The sequence below is a fragment of the Macrotis lagotis genome, chromosome X (assembly GCF_037893015.1).
Source record: "Macrotis lagotis isolate mMagLag1 chromosome X, bilby.v1.9.chrom.fasta, whole genome shotgun sequence".
Classification (NCBI taxonomy): Eukaryota; Metazoa; Chordata; class Mammalia; order Peramelemorphia; family Peramelidae; genus Macrotis; species Macrotis lagotis.
In genome coordinates this window covers 217221743-217241275 of record NC_133666.1, presented here as the reverse complement: position 1 = coordinate 217241275, position 19533 = coordinate 217221743, and the positions used below count along the sequence as shown (strand labels likewise).

General features: G+C 35.0%; 1 long non-coding RNA gene across 2 annotated transcripts; it reads right to left on the bottom strand.

Annotated features, from left to right (window-relative positions):
- Positions 1–447: 447 nt before the first annotated feature.
- LOC141497938 (uncharacterized) lies at positions 448–16556 on the bottom strand. Of its 2 annotated transcripts, XR_012471492.1 has the most exons (5): positions 16489–16556; positions 16178–16350; positions 15583–15851; positions 7257–7434; positions 448–616 (listed from the first exon to the last, which is right to left on the bottom strand). It is a non-coding gene; the product is annotated as an uncharacterized LOC141497938 (long non-coding RNA). The 2 variants fall into 2 exon arrangements; XR_012471493.1 differs by lacking the exon at positions 16178–16350 and having other exon boundaries at positions 15583–15662; positions 16489–16535.
- Positions 16557–19533: the final 2977 nt, after the last annotated feature.

Sequence of the window (19533 nt, the reverse complement as noted above, 5' to 3'; positions counted from 1 at the left end):
GAAGTTCTTCAAGCAGTAGTTGATCTTTCCACTGGGTTCCTTGTTGCATAATCAGAGGAGTAGGAAGAAGTGAGTTTCCTGGGAAGTCTGTCCTTAAACAAACCTCTATATTCCCTTGTAGTTCTCTGTTAGGGCTTATTCTTATACTCAGGTAAAGTTAGTACTATCTCAATATAATCTCCACATGTGATCAGTGAGCTTATAGAGACCCATGACCAAAATATTTGAAAAATCTCTCCTCCTGCCTCTTATCTCTTTTGTTTTTAACTCTTTGAGTATTGTTGGACTTCTGATTATTATTATACAGTTGAATATGTAACCTTTTACTACTCTCCAAAAAAGGAGAGTAGGCACTATTTTGTCAGCAGCTTTAGGTACTATTTTGATATCTAACAATCTTCACTATCAGGGAATTACCTTATACTAACTCCATTTAGTCACACAGTCATCAAGCATTTATTTTCCCTTGGTGGAATGGGTATATAATAACAATTTGTTTCAATGGCTATGAAGTGCTTAGAGCTTAAATTAGAGAATAAAAACACCACTTCATCCATTGGATCTTGGGCCATCTCCATTGTCTTGATTTTTGTCTTGCCACTGAACTTCAATGACTCTAGAAAAGAGAGTGAGAATGATAACTTTGTGCAATTCTGCCATTCAATTCACTTGAGAGTCAAGACATCATTATAACTAGGAGTGTTTTGTGATTTTAATGAGGTTCGGATTTGTTCCTGCAAATGACGCTCTCACTCAGTTAAAAATAAAAGTATTTTAATTATACAATACAAAGAATAGATTGCTTACAGTAGCATCCAATACAGCAGATAATACATAAAAGACAAAGGATTATTAATACTATAATCAAAATAGAAGAGAAAGATAAAGAAAACATCACCAATTCGGGAAGCACCAACTCTCGAGATGTCAGGTCAGGGAATCCCAGTTTTCATCGACCCTCGAGGTCCAAATGGAAGACCAACTACCCCAAGCAGGACGTCTCCTCCATGGGTGAGATTCCAATGAGGAGAAGGGGCTTACAACTTTTATACCTTTGAGGACAAAGAAGGCTCAGAGACATCTAAGTTGAATGGGATCCAATTCCCTTTTGGTTTCAGGTATAGATCGAATCAATATGATATTTTTTAAGGAAATGCCATTATGGGGCTGTAAGGTTTATTTTTATTAAATATCAATAGAATAGCCAGTTCCTCCCAATCCTGTTTTGTCTTTCCCAGGGATGGCTAGTCCCTGGGATGTCAGAAATACAGCCAAATCACATAAGGCATACTCCAAATGGTGAGTTCATATACCAGTCATTGCCTCAATTATGGCCTTCATACATATTGAAGAGGCCTTACACTAATAATTTGGTAATTATTAATTAGGAATTAGGAATTATCAATTCAAGGAGAAAGACTTTAGTAATTAAAATATATGTTTCTGTCTACATTCTGAATCTTTCAGTTCTTTATCTGGATAGGGATAACATTTTTCTTCATGAGTCCTTTAAAGTTGTCATGGGTCATTGCATTGCTGAGAAGAACTAGGTCATTCACAGTTGATCATCACACATTGTCAGTGATACTGTATACTGTGTTCTGGTTCTGATCATTTTACTTTGCATCAGTGCATAGAAGTCTTTCCAAGTTTTTCTGAAATCTGTTACTCATCATTTCTTATTGCACAATAGTATTCCATTGCAACCTTATACCAGAGCTTGTTTAGCCATACTCCAATTGATGAACATTTCTCCAATTTTCATTATTTTGTGACCACAAAAAAGGGTTGCTATAAAAACTTTTACACATTTTCCTTTTCCCGTATCTCTCACCCATTTTAATTATGAGGAAACAGAAAACAACAATGTCAAGGCAATTTATCAAACATTTACTAATATGCTTGGCACTGTTCTAAGAATTATGATACAACTAGAAACCCCCCCCCCCAAAAATCTCAGCTCCCAAGTAGCTTACATTCTAATAAGTAAAGATAACATAGGAAACTGGAAAGTAGATATCTCCTCAGAGGGAAAACAGTGGAGACAGAAGTCTAGAGAGTCAGGAAGAGACCTATAGAAGAATAAAGGAGTGGATATGGATAGCCTGAGCCCTTCCTTAAAATGTATGTTCCAGGAAGATCTAACCAAGCAGAAGAAGGGGCTTTGGGGGCAGATAGATCTTACAGGAAGAAAAGCTAATGGGGAAAAAGGTAAGAAGGCCAGTTCAAATTGAGGACAGATCTTATCTCTTGCTTTGTAATCATACAAATAAATCCAAACAAAACAAAACAAAAACACAATAACAAATCATTCCTGCCCTCAGGGTCTACTGGGAAAGTCCACTCCTGGGTTACTCAAGAGAGAAGTCACCTGGAACTTCACTCTGTACCTTCTCACCCTGTAACATCTCTCTGCTTTGCCCTATTCTCTCACTAGTGAATTCCTTCTGAGGCCACCTTTATTTCCCTTCCTACAGAACTTTGCCACTGTTACCTCTCATAAGTACCTTCTTTCCTTCATCCCTTTTCAGCTTTCATATGTTATCTTCCCCCCATTGAAATGTAAACTCTTTGAGGGTAGGAATGTTTTTCTTTTTGCTGATATTTGTATTTTCAGAGTTTATACAATGTCTGGCACATAAAATTATTAATAAATGTTTTCTGCCTTGTTTTGTCTTGTAGTCCTCCACTAAAATAGAGTTTACATGGTTGGGGCATATAACTCTTAGAAGTATTCCTAGTCAACTGGTGGGTATCATCCATGAGACCCCATCCAAGGAGGAAGGAAGTGAACTGAGTAAGGGAAGAAGGAAGAATTTAATTTGATCAAATGTCATAAACATGAAAGAAATTGGACAGGATTAAAATCTAGCCTCTTTGATCTCAAATTGAATATTGTTCCCACTGGGACATTCTACCTCCCACCCCATTTTGACCCTGGAGTTCATAATTAAACTGATTGCCAGGTCAGAATAGAATTTCGTATTTTCAGGAGAATTACTTTACAGTCTTTAATATTATGTATCAGTCTATACATTATGTTTGATTTTAAAAATTATGTTGGTATTATAAATGGTGCTGCCTCTGAATCACCTGGCTATTCATGGTGATTTTGCTTTATATGAGTGTGTGTGTGTGTGTGTGTGTGTGTGTGTGTACATGTGCATCCCTAAATTCTATGCTTTTAGCTGTTGAACAGAAAACTTGGTAAAGAAGCATTTATGTGGTAATAATAACATATAATTAGTATATATCAAATATGCAGAAAAGGCTATATGCTGTGCAAGAATTGAGAAGGGGGATAGCAAATGAAAAGTCTGAAAATTGTATTGGTATCCAGGGGATAATAAAAACCTTTTAGTATGTCAGATAGACTGTCTAAGGAGGACAGATGGAAGGCTGTTAATAAAAACTCACAGGATGAGAGGACATCCATGGGTTGTGATCTGTACTTGTAGATGGAGTACTCACATGAATGGGATTGTGAGCCTATTAAAGTAATAACAACTCATATTTGTATAATGCCTGCAGGTTTGCAAAGCAATTTACTCACAACAGAATAATCATTATCATCAGCTTACAGATGCGGAAACTGAATCTCAGAGAAATTAGATCATGTTTATATAGTTACCGACTTGATATTGAACAAATTATAATAATAACTAGCAGTTTTATAATGTTCATTTGTTTTTCAGTTGTGTCCAATTTTTTGTGATGCCATTTGGAATTTGCTTGGCAAAGATACTGGGTTTGCCATTTCTTTCTCCAAATCATTTTACAGATGAGGAAACTGATAAATAGAGTTAAGTGACTTACCTAGGGTCACACAGCTAGTATGAATCTCTGTCTATATCTGAACTCAGGAAGCTGAGTTTTCCCAACACCAGGCCTGGGACTCTATCCACCACACCATCTGTGGTCATTTATATAGTGCTTTGAGGTTTGCAAAGTACTTTAAAAATGTTATTCAATTTTATTCTTATGCCAAGCTTGGACATTGACATTTCTACTATTAGAGGCAGCTAGGTAGCTTGGTGGATAGAGCATTAGGCCTGGAGTCAGGACGATCTGAATTTAAATCTGATCTCAAATATTTATTGTGTGACTTTGGACAAGTCACAAACTTTTTTCTGTCTCAGCTTCTTTAGCTATAAAAATAGGTATAATAACCTACCTCATAGGGTTGTAGTAATGATCAAATGTAATTACATATCATATTTTTATGATAAATAGTGGGTACTTAATAAATGCTTATTTCCCACTATCATCCTTTCTTTATTATACCCTTTTTACAGATGCAGGAAAAGTGAACAAAAGTTTTCTTGACTCAAAGGTCAACACTGTATCCACTATACAACCTATATTTCTGACTGAAATCTTCTGGCTGACTCTGGCTGTACCATACCAGGCTAACTTCAAGAATCAAATAGTTCTGTCTGTTAGCAATGATAGATGAAGAAAGAAATTTTACTAATACTTCTAGGTTGGTATATAAGAAAATGTATTTTAGTTCTGTAGCCCAGGGTAAATGTATACTACACATCTATCATCTGTCTGCTTGCTTATTCTCACAAACAAAGCACATTGAAAGGGGTTGATGGTAGTGTGGGTGTCAGAAAAGATGTGGTAGAAAATAGTCTTTAAATTGTCACTTAGGCATGGGTGAAAATAACCACTTATTCGTTTATGTTTGACTATACACTGTAATAGATAATGAGCAAACATTTTGTTTTAAGAACTTAGGAGAGAGAAAACAAGGAAAGGAAAATAGGATCATGTTCTCAATTTTGAGTAAGGTTCTTAAAATTTACTAATATAGTAATAATAATAATATTATAATTAAAGCAATTGCGAATTATTAAAAGGTTGCTTTCACAGGGCAAATGGATTATACTGGATACACAGGGCATGGAGAAATCACCATGATTCATGGATGCATTTACCATTTCTGTTATATATATCCTGGGTTGATGCTTATTCTTCCCTTTCAACAAAGATCATGACATCAGGGAGGTGATGCCATGACATGCAAGTGAATTGAATTTGAAGGAGGGGATGCTGTACAAAGTTACCAGTCTTACTTTCCTTCTGGAGTATCTGGATCTAGCAGTCAGATATGGATGATTGTAGATGACCCTGGATGCAGTAGGAGATCTTGATCTTTTAAAAACTTGGTCTTTCCCAGGTAATGCCCATTCAGTGTAAGAGAGACATAAGAAGAGGTCAAGAATGACCACTTCAAAAAAAAAATATTAAGCTGGGAGAATACCATCAGGGTTTCTCAGTGATCAAGAACAGCCTCTTTTAGGGGCAGCTAGGTGGCGCAGTGGATAGAGCACCAGCCCTGGAGTCAGTAGGGCCTGAGTTCAAATGTGGCCTCAGACATTTAATAATTGCCTAGCTGTGTGACCTTGAGCAACTCATTTAACCCCATTGCCTTGCAAAAATGAAAAAAAAAGCCTTTTTTTGCATAGGACAAAAAAAAAAATTACTCTCTAAGGGGAAGACCCTCAGCATTTCTGACCAAAACAGAAAGAGTTGCTACTTATATTCATTTTGAACCTGGGAGAGTAATACTTACAAATATCTACATCTTCCTTTCCTTTGGAAGCCTTATTATAGTAATGTGTATGCACTAGATAGCAGGGAGAATTTTGTTGTTGTTCAGTCATATTGGATTCTGTGACATCGTTTGGAATTTTCTTGGCAAAAATACTGGAGTGGTTTGTCTTTTCCCTTCTCCAGCTCATTTTACAGATAAGGGAACTGAGGCAAACAGGTTTAAGTGACTTGCCCAAAGTCACACAGCTACTAAGTATCTTAGGCTAGATTTGAACTCAGGAAGATGAGTATTTCTGACTCCAGGCTCAGCACTCTATCCCCTGCACTACCTAGCTGCTCCAATTGGAGGGGGTGGAAAGAAAGAGAGGAGTGATTCAGAAACATAATAGTAAAGACATATTCTCCTACATGCCAAGGATCATAGAATTCAGACTTCTAAAAAAAAGAGAATGTATCTTCCCATATAGTTCTGACTGATGACTTCAAAACAGTGATAAAAGTGAAATAAAGGAATAATTAAATAAGAAAGGAAAGAAACACTTGAAAAATAAAACCTGAAGAAAATTAAAATAAACACAAAATCACTAAAATTGTATCATCAGATTTTGCTGTAAAGCTTACTCTACATTGGGACATACACCTAGTTTTGTCTGGCTGTACCAATGGAGCCTGGAAATACATCTAGTTCTTTAACCTGCAGAGAAGCAGTCACCAGGTAGAGAATGATAAGCATAGTCCAATAGGAAAAAATCTTGACTTTGGAATCCAAAGAACCTGGAATCAGAAGGTTTGAAATTGGATGTTTTACTACCTGTGAGACTCACATAAATTTTCTGCTCCTAAGTTTCCTCATTTGTAAAAATATAGAGGTTGGCCTTCATATCGAAGGTCCTTTCAAACTATCCAGCACATAATAGGCAGTTAAAAAATGCTTCTGAGGTGACAATCACAGGATTGTAAAACTAATTTTGGAGATCTTAACATGTTCAGATGACAAATCTAATTTTAAAAAAGCAAGATATAAGAATCTTAATAAAATGTTGAAAAATGTAGATATGATACACCTTTCAGTATTATTATGAATTTTAATGATGTTAATTTAAAAATGTTAATGTTATATTTTATTTTAAAATGTTAATGTTAAAACATTAATTTTAATATGTATATTTCAATATTTTATATTGTCATGATAATATCCTAGTTCATCTCAGGAACTGAAAAAAATCCCTTCACTGAAGATATGAAATTGTAAATCAATATTTTTTTATGCTGTTTAATGTCTGAAGCATGTACACCTGAGGGACTATGTACCCAAGATTACAGAGAATAATGAAAGATTTTTTTGAATCATAAAAGAATAGGAAAAAAACTTTTTCTTTTCTGACTAAAAAACCTTCTTCTTTTCTAACTTCTTACACATGAATTCCCTTGTTTTTGCATCCTGGGCCCACCTAACTCTAGCTCTGTGTTTGCTGATTTGTTGGGGACAACTATTGAAGAATGAAGAGCATAAAGATATAGCTGATAAAGATGGGGAGCCTTCACAAAAGTTGTTCATAAAAATGGTCTAGAGAATCCATCCTGCTTCCCTGGACTAGGTGCAAACTGGGGACAGTGGGATACTTGCTATTTTTCAGTAGCTATTTTTTTCCACCCCTCTATCTACCAAGCTGGCTAAGAGGAGAGGAACAAACCTTGTTCTCTATCCTTTCTGGCTCAGAGAAATGGTACTGGGGGTTTTTGGTTCTGTTCAGTATTCTTTGTCCTCTTCAATTTCAGATGCTGGGGCCAATCTTCACCGATCCTGGAACCAGAATTGCAGATAGAGATGTGCCTGGCATGGAAGCCTTGACTCAAGCCCAAGGACCAGAGCTGTAATTGGAATGGAGACTGTGCTCTATGAGAACTCATTTAGACCATGAATCTAATTACCTTCTACTTCCCAGAGTGATTCAGGATAGTAGGAGGTGGTAATGCTTCTCTTATGCTGGGAGGGCTAAGTTCATGTATTTGTGATCATAATTTTGGAAGTCAGGCGTCCTTTGTAAAAGTTTCATTATGCAATAACTAAATGATGGGAAAGATGAAAAATTTGAACAACTTTCTGTCTCCAGGAAATCCCCAGATCTCCCAATGAATATGGCAGCTTTCCAAATATTGATCACATGATAGCATACAGAGAACTCATCAATAAGTAAAGGCAGATTGTGAACACTTCCCTCTAAGATCATAATGAAAAACAAATTGTCAGCAACAAGGAAAATATTGAATATTGGACACTAAATAATGTTAGCCTAAAGAATCAAATAGCAAATTACAGAAACAACAAATAATTACATTAAAGTAAAACAACAGTGAATAGTATAATAAACTGTGTGGGAAGGAACTAAAGCAATCCTCTGAGGAAGTTCTGTTTCCAAATATATCAACAAAATAGAGAGAGAAGGTCAATTAATTGGTATGTACAACTGAAAAAAAGTAAGAGTATATATATATATTAATCAATAATTCTCAAATAAGCACATTAAGTTGAAGCTTGAAAATAAAAATTATTGAGCTGATAAAACCAAAAGCTATTTTTAATACAGCAATCAAAAAGACAAACCATTCGCTACTTCAAATGCAAGGACCTAGAGGATTGCCAAAATAAAAAATAAGAAAAATAATATACATTTAAAGGACATGAACTAAAGAAAATCATCAGAATGTACTACACAAAATTTAAAAACTATTTAACAGTAAAAATAAAAAAGGTAAAAGTAATGTAAGGATATTAACGATAAAATATAAACATTTTATAGTAGCAAAATAGAGCATAGAGAATTAAAAAAAAACTGATTACAGGAAAGAACAGAACAATTCATAAATGAACTTCAGAAGATAAAAGCTACCTGTCTATATAGATTTTCCAAGTGAATTCTATAATGTATTGCAAAAATAACTAGTCATTATTCTATATATAAACTGTTGGCAAAGATAGAAGAAAACATTTTACAATGCTTTTAAAGAACCCATGAAAATTAATGAAAAACACAGTGGAGGCAATTCAGTAAAAGAGAAGGGTTTTTAAATAAATCTACGATTGTACTAGAAACCACAGATATATCTCTTACATAAAGCTCAGTTTTTTTTTCAGATATATAATAAATTTAGTATATAATTTTCAATACATGTTTAAAAAATTCAATAGCCCAAAATTATTATCACAGTCTTACTCTACCTTACTCTCCATTCCCTGTTGAAAAAACAAAAATAAAATAAAATAAAATAAATCCACAGCATATTGCTAAGAAAAACCAGGATAAATATATTGCCTCCATTTTATTCAAAGTAATTCAAAATACATAAAATGTTTAAGAGTTAACCTATCAAGATACACTGAGGATTTATATAAATAAACAAATTTCCCTTTACAGAAATATAGATTTAAATAATTGAATTAATTTTCTCTCCTTGTGGTTGGACCAAACCAATGTAATCAAAAATGATACTAGCTAAATTAATCTAGACATTTGTTGTTTGTCTTTCCTTCTTGAAGAGGACCATGACATCAGGAAAATAATACCTTGACTTGCAAGTAAATTGGATTTAAGGGAGGGACGTCTGAGCAAAGTTATTAGTCTCACTTTTTCCTCCAGAGTCATGTGGGTTCAGTGGAAGATATAGAACAGGATGATTGGTGATGACCCTGGATGCAGTGAGAGATCTTGGTCTTTTTAAGTTTAGATCTTTCCTAGGTCTCAGTTTGACTGAGGCAATGCCTATTCAGTTTTTAAGTAAAGAAGCAAAAGAATGCCCTCTTTTATCTTGCAAAATCAAACAAACCAATGAATGAATGAATGAATCTGGGAAGAGAAGATCTAAGTTTTGAACTCACCAGGCAATGCTTTTTATTCTTTTTACTCGACCAATAATCAAATGAGCCTTGGACCTGGATCTTTTGTTGGTCAATAAATAGGTCAGAGTGATTTGGGTTTAAGGCATGGTCCTTAAGAAAGAAATCTTTCCTGGTTTCCACGATCAAAATTTATATTTCTTTGGGCAGAGCACCAGCATCCAGGTGGCACAGTGGATAGAGCATTGGAGTCAGGTGGACCTGAGTTCAAATCTGCCTCAGACACACTTACTAGCTGTGTGACCTTGGGCAAATCACTTAACCCTAATTGCCTTGAATCCAGTACCATCTCCAATAGTCCGGATCCATATCTGACCACTGGATCCAGATGACTCTAGAGGAGAAAATGAGGCTGGTGACTAAGTACAGCTTCCCTCACTCAAATTCAATTCACCTTCTTGTCATGGCATCACCTCCCTGATGTCATGGTCCTCTTTGAGAATGAAGGACAAACATCATCAACAGGTAAGTTGTCCTTCATTCTCAATGTATTGACAGAATTCATTCGGAGGTAAAAAAGATAGATAAGAGAAGACAATGAAAAAAAGTGAGGAATGAAAGTGAATTACAGATAACAAAATCTCAAATTAGTAAACTTCCGAAGTAGTAAGCATCAACACTATTTCATACTATTTAAAACATACAAAAGTAGATTTGTGAAATAGACTCAAGAACAAGTATAGTTGTTTTTCAGTCTTGCCCAACTCTTTGTTAGCCCATTTGGGGTTTTTGTGGCAAAGATACTAGAATGGTTCATGATTTCCTTCTTCAGCTCATTTTACAGATAGGGAAACTGAGGAAAGCAGAGTAAAGTGACTTTCTCAGGGTCACCCAGCTAGTAAGTGCCTTCCTCACTCCAGGTCTGATGCTCTATCCACTTAGAAGCAAGATCTATCTGCTAATGAACACAATAATCCAGTCTACTTTATACCTTTTCTGGGAAGAATTCATAACTAAACAATAACAACAAAAAAAATGAAGTCACAAAAGGTAGAAATAAACAATTTAATGTCTATAAAATTAAAAAGACAGATTGTGCATGAAATCCATGCAGATTAAAAAAAAAGAGAAACTATCAGGTGGTGAAATTGTTTTATCCAATATCTCTAACAAAAGTTTGCTATCTAAAATGTAAAGGAATTTGATTTCATTATATAAGAGCTGTGTCATTTCCCCAATAGGCAAAACATAAAGTTTCAATGAAGAAATATAAACTATAAATAACTAAATAGAAAATGTTTCAATAAAGAGAAATGCGAGTTCAAATTATCCTGTTCTTATCCATGACATTCATTATTTCAGCAAAGATGATAAAAGATTGAAAAAAACTAATGCTGGACAGGAAAGTCAGGCAAACAAATATACTATAAATGAAACATGTGTTCTGTAAAACAATTTGGTAGGAAAATTGTTTATTACCTTCAGTTGACTTCACTATTAGTACTATACCTCAAACTGGGAAGCAATAAAATAATAGTGACATATGTATATCATATACACACACACACACACACAGAGGAATTCAGAGAAACATTTGTGGGAATTGAAGCAAATAGGTTCCTAGAGTTATCCCAGGGAGTATGTGTCAAGTTCCCCTGGAAACTTGCAGGGACCTGGATTGCAGAACTGTGTGGGACAACAGTATCCACCTTGTCCCTCAAATTCACAACCTAGTGGCAACTAGGCACCAGCCCTGGAGTCAGTAGGATTTGAGTTCAAATTCAGCCTTAAACATTTAATTATTACCTAGCTGTGTGATCTTGGGCAAGTCACTTAACCCATTGACTTGCAAAAAACAAAAACAAAAACAAATTCATAACCTAGTAATCATTTTGAAATACTCAATGTCTCTCATTCCCACTTCCATCCAATCTGTTGTCACTGCCTACTGATTTTACCTTTGCTATATCTCTAAGATTTACCTCTTTCCTATGCCCTTACACTGCCATCCATGCAGGCCTTCATCACTACATGTTGAATTATTGCAGTAAACTGTTGGTGCCTCAATTCTCTCCCTACTCCAATCTATCTTCCATTTAATCTCCAAAGTGATTTTCTCAAGGCACGTTATATTATGCACCCCCCACCCCAACAAACCTCAATGACTTCTTATTACCTCCAGGACCAAATGTAAAATGATCTATTCAACATTCAAAACTCTTCCTGAGACCTCCTCCAATCCTTCTAGTCTTCTACATTTTACTCCTTGATATGTCTAAAAGACTATTTTACGGAGAACTTACATAGAGCAAGGGCTCACATGGTAGTCAGAAAAAGAAATACAAGGATACTCTCAAGATCTCCCTTTGTCTGTCTGTCTGTCTTTCTCTGTCTCTCTCTGTTTTTTGTGGGGCAATGGGGTTAAGTGACTTGCCCAAGTCACACAGAAGGTCTCTCTTAAGAACTTCGAAACTGATTGCATAACATAGGAGACACTGGCACAGGACTGCCCAGCATGGTATGCCCTCATCAGAGAAGGTGCAGTGCTCTATGAGCAAAGCAGAATTGAAGGAGCTCAACTGAGATGCACAAATTTAGATAATCCTCCTGAACTGTCCATATAGACTATTTGAGCCCAACTTGTGGAAAGCATTCTGAGCTCATATTGGTCAGATCAGTCACAGTTGGACCTACAGACTCTAACTTAGTGATGTCATTTTGCTATTCTTTGATAACAAAGGATAACAACCAACCACAATGTACTCTTCAATCTAGTGACACTGGTCTCCTGATTATTCCACAAACAAGATACTTCTCTCAGCTCTAGAAATTTTCTGTGGCTGTCCCCTATGTCCAGAACACAGTCCCTCCTCTGCTCTACTTGCTGACCTCCCTGACTTCTTTTACATTCCAATTAAAATCCCATTCTGAAGATCACCTGGCAAGAGAAGGTATCAGACACTGGGGTCCTTTCTTGAGCTAACTTGCCTAGCATTCCAACATTACTACAGAGAGTGCAACTACGATGGGCTGGTTGTGTTAGAATACCAGACATACACTTGGCCAAAAAGACTATTTTATAGAGAACTCACATAGGGCAAGTGCTCACAAGATGGATCAGAAGACACGTTATTGAGACTCCCTGAAGGTCTCTCCTAAGAACTTTGGAATTGACTGTGCAGCATGGAAGACACTGGCACAGGACCACCCAGCATGGTGTGCCTCCATCTGTGAGGGGACTGAGCTTTATGAGGAAGACAGAATTGAAGCAACTCAAAGAAAACATTAGATGCGTAAGTTTAGAATACTCTCCCCAGGTGTTCACATGGACTATTTGTGCCCAACCTATGGTAGAGCATTCCAAGTTTGTATTGGTCTGTCAGCCACAGTTGGGCACACTGTGGATGTCATTTTGGTCTAATTTGATAATGAAGGACAAGAACCAATCAATTAAAATCCCACCTTAATCTACAGGAAGCCTTCCCCAACTCCTCTTAATCCCAGTACCTTTCGTGTATTAATTATCTTCTTTTTAATTTTGTATGTAGCTTACTTTGTATACATTTGTTTCCATGTTGTCTCTCCCATCAGATTATAAGCTTCTTGAGGTCTGTGATTATCTTTTGCCTCTTTTTATCGGCAATGTTTAGCACAGCACCCATCATATAATATGTTCTTTTTTATATTTTTTTTTCAAGGCAATGGGGTTAAGTGGCTTGCCCAAGGCCACACAGCTAGGTAATTAATAAGTGTCTGAGGTCGGATTTGAACCCAGGTACTCCTGACTCCAGGGCTGGTGCTCTATCCACTGTACCACCTAGCCACCCCTATATAATATGTTCTTAAATAATGTTTATTGATTGATTGACAAGGTTATATATGATTTAAAATTGAAGGGTTTATGACTTGAGATGTTAAATACTGATATCTCTGACTCTCTAAAAAGGAGTGATCTACCCTTATTGCTTTTTTTCTCTTCTGACTACACATAATTTCTTGACCATCCTTTTATCATATGGCCAGTGATAGTGATAATATTGTGATAAGTACTAGGATACAAAGACAAAACAAAGTAGCCTCTGCATTGCAAGGTTCTTAACCTGATAGTCATGTTTTGATTACTATTTTAATATAATTGGTTTTTGAGTGATTCTATGTACTTCATTTTATGCATTTAAAAACATAACTCTAAAGATGGGTTCATAGGCTTTCCTAGACTTCCAAAAAGATCCCTGACACACAAAAAAATGAACACATCTGTATTAAAGAAAAATGATGGAGGATATTGTATCAGAGAAATTTGGGAACACACATATGGACTGATACAGAATGAAGAGAGCATTACCAGAAAAACAAATTTTGTAAAGAAAATAACTTTTGGAAACCTTAGGAATTCTGTTGAATAAAATGGTTGACTACAATTTCAGAGAACTCATGATAAAACACAATATTCATTTTGTGACAGAGGTGATGGACACTGAATTAAGAATGAAAAAATATATTTTTTGGATATGAACAATCTGGGAATTTGTTTTATTTAAGTGTACATATTTGTTAACAGGGGATTTTTTGCCTGCCACATAGTAAGGGATTAATAAATGTTTATTGATTGATTGAAGGATACAATATCTTCCAGATAAAGAAAAATGGACATAGACATATCAGTTACGATGAAAGGAACTAATAATGGGAAATCGAGAAATGAATCGTGAAGGAGGTAGTAGTTGGAAAGAGCTTTGAAAGGGGCTATAAAAATAAATAATAAAATACAATATGGTTATCTATTTAGCAATCACATGGAAGAGAAATTGTAGAGGATTGTATGAATTGATTAGGCAAGGAAAGTAGAATCAGGAGAATGATATACAATTTAATGTGAGTTATTTGAGATAAATGATTTCATTGGTTTCATTTGTGACAACAATGTTAAGTGTATGTTTTTCCATTTTGAACTTATAAAAGTGTTTTTTGTTTGTTTTTTTAGATTTTGGCAAGGCAAATGGGGTTAAGTGGCTTGCCCAAGGCCACACAGCTAGGTAATTATTAAGTGTCTGAGACTGGATTTGAACCCAGGTACTCCTGATTCCAGGGCCAGTGCTTGATCTACTATGCCACCTAGCTGCCCCCACTGCGCCACCTAGCCGCCCCCACTGCGCCACCAAGCCGCCCCCACTGCACCACCTAGCTGCACCTATAAAAGTGATTTTTAAAAATGAAGTAAAAGACTTCATTTATTTATTTATATTTTTTAGCATTCACTTAAAAATTTTATTTAGTATTTTATTTTCTCCAGTTGCATGTAAAAATAATTTTTAACTTTTTTTTTTTTTGCAAGGCAATGGGGTTAAGTTGCTTGCCCAAGGCCACACAGCTTGGTAATTATTAAGTGTCTGAGGCCAGGTTTGAACTCAGATGCTTCTGACTACAGGGCTGGTGCTCTATCCACTGCACCACCTAGCCACCCCTTAACATTTGTTTTTAAAACTTTGAGTTTCTCACCACTCACTGAGAAGCAAGCAATTTGATATAGGTTATAAATGTGTAGTCAGATTACATTTATTTCTGATGAATTTCATTTTATTAGATTTAACCCAGTGGTCTAGCTTGTAAAGTTCTTTTGGGATCTTCAGTCATCATATTATTCTGTCTTCTACCCTTCAAATTTGGCCATTTAGCCACTTCTAAATCATTTTAATTTTTCTATTATCTATTCTGCATCTTCCCATCTTTTCTATGAAAATTTATGAGATACTTTATTAAATTCTTTGCTAAATCACAAGGAAATAATATATATATACATGCTAATCCTAATCTATGATCTTTGTAATCATCTCAAAAAAGTAAAATGGGATTCATCTGATATGATGTGCTCTTATTGAAGTTATATTATCCCTATGTAATAGAGCATTTTTTAGATGCATCACATTAATAATCTCTTCCAAAATTTTTCAAGAACCAAATTCAAGCACTTTAGCATATGATCTGAAGACTTTATCCACATAATCCACCCCTCTTAAACTGGGGCAGCTTTTACTTTCTCCAGTCCTCTCCATTTCTTAACAGTCTTTCAAGTGGCATAGCCTATTAATCATATAGGCCAATTCTTTCAGAATCAAATAATATAGTTTATCTGGGAAAAGTGACTTGATTTCACCAAACTAAGTGCTCTCTTGTTATCTCCTTACTTGTCTTGAACATCAACTCCTTGTGAGACACTTCTGTTCTGTCTTTTCCAGGTCAAAATCAAATATCATTTAGCTCCTTGCTTAAAAAACAAAACAAAACAAATGAGAGTTGAGCTGCTCTCCTTCAGGAAGGTCTACTTGTTGGAAATATTGTAGAGTTCAGGTTGTTCTAAGATAACCTTTGAAGTCTCTTCCAACTCCTAGATTTCTATAATTCTGTGTTTAGAAACCACATCTCTTAACTCTTCGTCTTGTAGTAAGTACTCTCTCTGAAAAAGATCTCTCAAATCAAAATTTTTGTAAGGGCACACAATGAAGTATAAACTGTGTGTGCACATGCACACACACACACACACACACACACACACAGCAAAAAGCTTGTTTTCAAATTTCACTCAGACTTTCCCATGAGGCAACTATAAAATGATTACAGAAATTGCCTCTATAAATTCATCTGTTTACAATTCAGGGGGAAAAAAAGCCAAATTGAAATTCTTAACGCATGTCCCCACTGCCTAAACCAAGTTTCCAGGTAAGGCTCCATTTAGATAGTGATTGATACAATTATCATATAGCAGATGGTAGAATATGGTACCTGTGAGACACAATTGGGTATGTCAGGTATTCCATGGTTACAAAGAAAACAGCTGCTGACCTAGGTTAGGGTGTATTAGTTTCCCATTAGCCAGCTCACAACATTCTTAATCTGACACTCTGTTGCTTGGCAGTAAGTAAAAAGAGTAAGCTCTCTCTGTCTGCCACTTTTCCCTGAAATCATTATAATAGAAAGATTAAAATTCACTCTTTGTCCAAAGAAAGGGGAACAGACATGCTGAGATCAGGTTTTAGGAAAATCATAATAAAGATATTCATCATAACCTCCATGTAGAAGATTCCCTTCAATACCTTGTAAATCGCAACAACAGCCTTTGGGGGAGCCTGAGGTTATGAGGACATGAGGAAAGCTATTTTGGTCCTTTGGTCCCCCAACACCCAGTTCATTACCAATGATGTATCAGTTGAGTGCATTATGAGTTAATTGGCCCCACAAAGCCACTAGATTGCTCACAGATAAGCAATCACCAGGAACATTGTCATCTTTGGAGAGGAAAATTGTATGAAACATTTTCATATCACCTCAATATTATTTTCTATTCTGTTTTCTTTTGTTCCAGGCATGGACAATGAGGTTCAAAGTCATCTATTTATGCCTTTGATCACATCCCTTCTTGGTTATTCTGGGAGGTGCCCTTTGATGTTCCTTTCCCCTCTCATAATTTTGAACCTCTCCCTATCCATTGGCTCCCTTCTAGCTACCAACAAACATTCCACAAGCTATCCTTCCAAGGTATTTCCCAAAACCCTCCCCCTATTCAAAACCAAATGCTAAAAAAACGTTAGATATTCTTGCTTGTTATCTCCATTTTATTTTTACCCACCATTATCTTTTCTGCCTTTTGAAATCTGACTTCCTTCTGAATCAATGAATCTTCTATCTCCAAAGTTATTAAGGAGCTCATTAGTGCTAAAACTCTCATCATTATGAATTTCTCTCAAATATTTTGTACTACTATTCACCCCTTTCTTTCTAATGTTCTTCCTGTTTCTTTTTTAAGAAATAATTTTATTAATACTTTTTCATCTTTATTTTATAATCATTTCAACATATTCCCCATCTGATCTCTAGATTGAACCTAGAACTGTAATAAAGAAAACCTATTTATTAAAAACAGTGACTGTATCTAACTGTATCTTAGGTATTTCTACCTAAGAGTCTTTGATCTCTTTGCTGTGTATTTAGAATCATTTCATTATCTGTTTTCTGGGATACTCATTGGTTTTTCTATTACTTAGGGATTGATTTCCTTTTAATTATTTTTATACTATTGTAGGCATTATATATACTGTTCTCCTAGTTTTGCTTATTTTCCTCTTCTTCAAATTGTATAAACATTACAATGTTTCTCTAAATTCCTCATGGTCATCATTGCAAACTACATGCATTCCATTATATATAGTTTATTTTATTTTATTTTTTTAGGTTTTCGCAAGGCAATTGGGGTTAAGTGGCTTGCCCAAGGCCACACAGCTAGGTAATTATTAAATGTCTGAGGCTGGATTTGAACTCAGATACCCCTGACTCCAGGGCTGGTGCTCTATCCACTGCATCACCTAGCTGCCCAATATATAGTTTAATTTTAAAAAGACATTTCCCAATTGATGTTATTTATTTTATTTTATTTCTAGTTCTTTACAACCATTAAGAGTGATGCTATAAATTTTTGGTACATAATGGACTTTAGTTTCTATCTTTGACTACTTTTGGGCTTGATTTTAATTTTTTTTTGCTTTTTTTTGGTAAGGCAATGGGGTTAAGTGACTTGCCCAAGACCACACAGCTAGGTATTTATTAAATGTCTGAGGCCAGATTTAAATTCAGGTCCTCCTGACTCTAGGGTTGGTGCTCTATCTGCTGCACCACCTAGCTGCCTGATTTTTAATTTTTTAATTAAATTTTTAAATTTAATCTATTAATGACTATATACTTTTTCTCTTTCCCAATTTTCCTCCCCAATTAAGAAACTATATGGAGTGAGATTTTTTTTGCCATCTTACTTTTCTAGTTTTTTCCAAGAGTTTTTGTGAAATAGCGCCTTCCTAACCCAAGCTGTTATCTTTGGGTGTATGAAACAATAGATTATTGTGTTTAATTGCCTCTCTGTATTGTGTACCTTGCCTGTCCTATTGTTCACATCTAATTCTTAACTACTATCAAATTATTTTTCTTTCTTTGATTTATCTCAAGTATATGTTCAATAATGGAATTAATGAGCCAAAGAATGTGATCACTTTTCTTCCATAATTCCAAATTGAAATCCAAAATGACTATAGTACTTCACAGATTCAAAACAGTTGATTAGTATGTCTCTTTTTCCATGATTCTTCCAACAACATTTTCCATAATTTGTTACTGTTGACAATTTGTGTAGTGATTTGAAAACTCAGAGTTTTTTAATTTGAAATTTCTTATCCTTAGAGATAAGGTACATATTTTATGTGACTATCATTTGTATTTTAAAACAGTGTTCATATCTTTTGAATAATATCATCAAATAGCATTTGGTGATGTACTCATTTGTGACAATTTCCTGGAAATTTTTTGGTGTTACTTGATATAGATATTTCTACTAATTTATTTCTCTTTTAATTCTGCTTTTCCTGAGTTTATTTTTCCCTATTTTTCTAAATGATTTAGTCAAAATTATTTGGTATCTTTTATAATTTCCTCTATTCTTTGTTTGGTTAAGAAATATTGCTCTTTCCAGAGTTGGTAAAGCTATCTATTCTCATTCTCTTCTAAATTTTTAAGGTTATATTCAGGTATGTATTTCTTTTGTACGTATTGTAGCATGTGTTATATATCTTAGTCTAAACTTCTTTTCTACCAAATTGCTTTGAAATTTACTAGCAATTCTTGTCATAAAAGAAGTCTTTCCTCAATGATTTATGATCTAAGGTTTATTGAATTGTTTTAAGTTGTTTTTTATACCTTGCTATTTTTTAGTCTGTTCTGTGAATTCTTTTTTCTGTTGCTTTTAAAATAGTCAAATAGCTTTGATGATTACTACTTTATGATATAGTTTGAGCCCTATGTCCATCTTCATTCATGTTTTTTTCCCTTATTAATTTCCTTGAGATTCTAGATATTTTTTCTTCCCAGATGAATTTATTATTTTATCTAGTTCTATGTTATTGATATAGCTCTTAACTTCTATATTAATTTAAGTAGTATTGTCATTTAATTTATGTTGGCATAGCCCAAATAGGGCCAGTGTATCTATCTCCAATTAGTTATGTTTCTCATTTTTCAGTAAAAAAGTGCAGTGTAGTTTTGATTGATTGATTGATTGAGAGTGTGTGTGTATGTGTGTATGTTGTGTGTGTGTATGT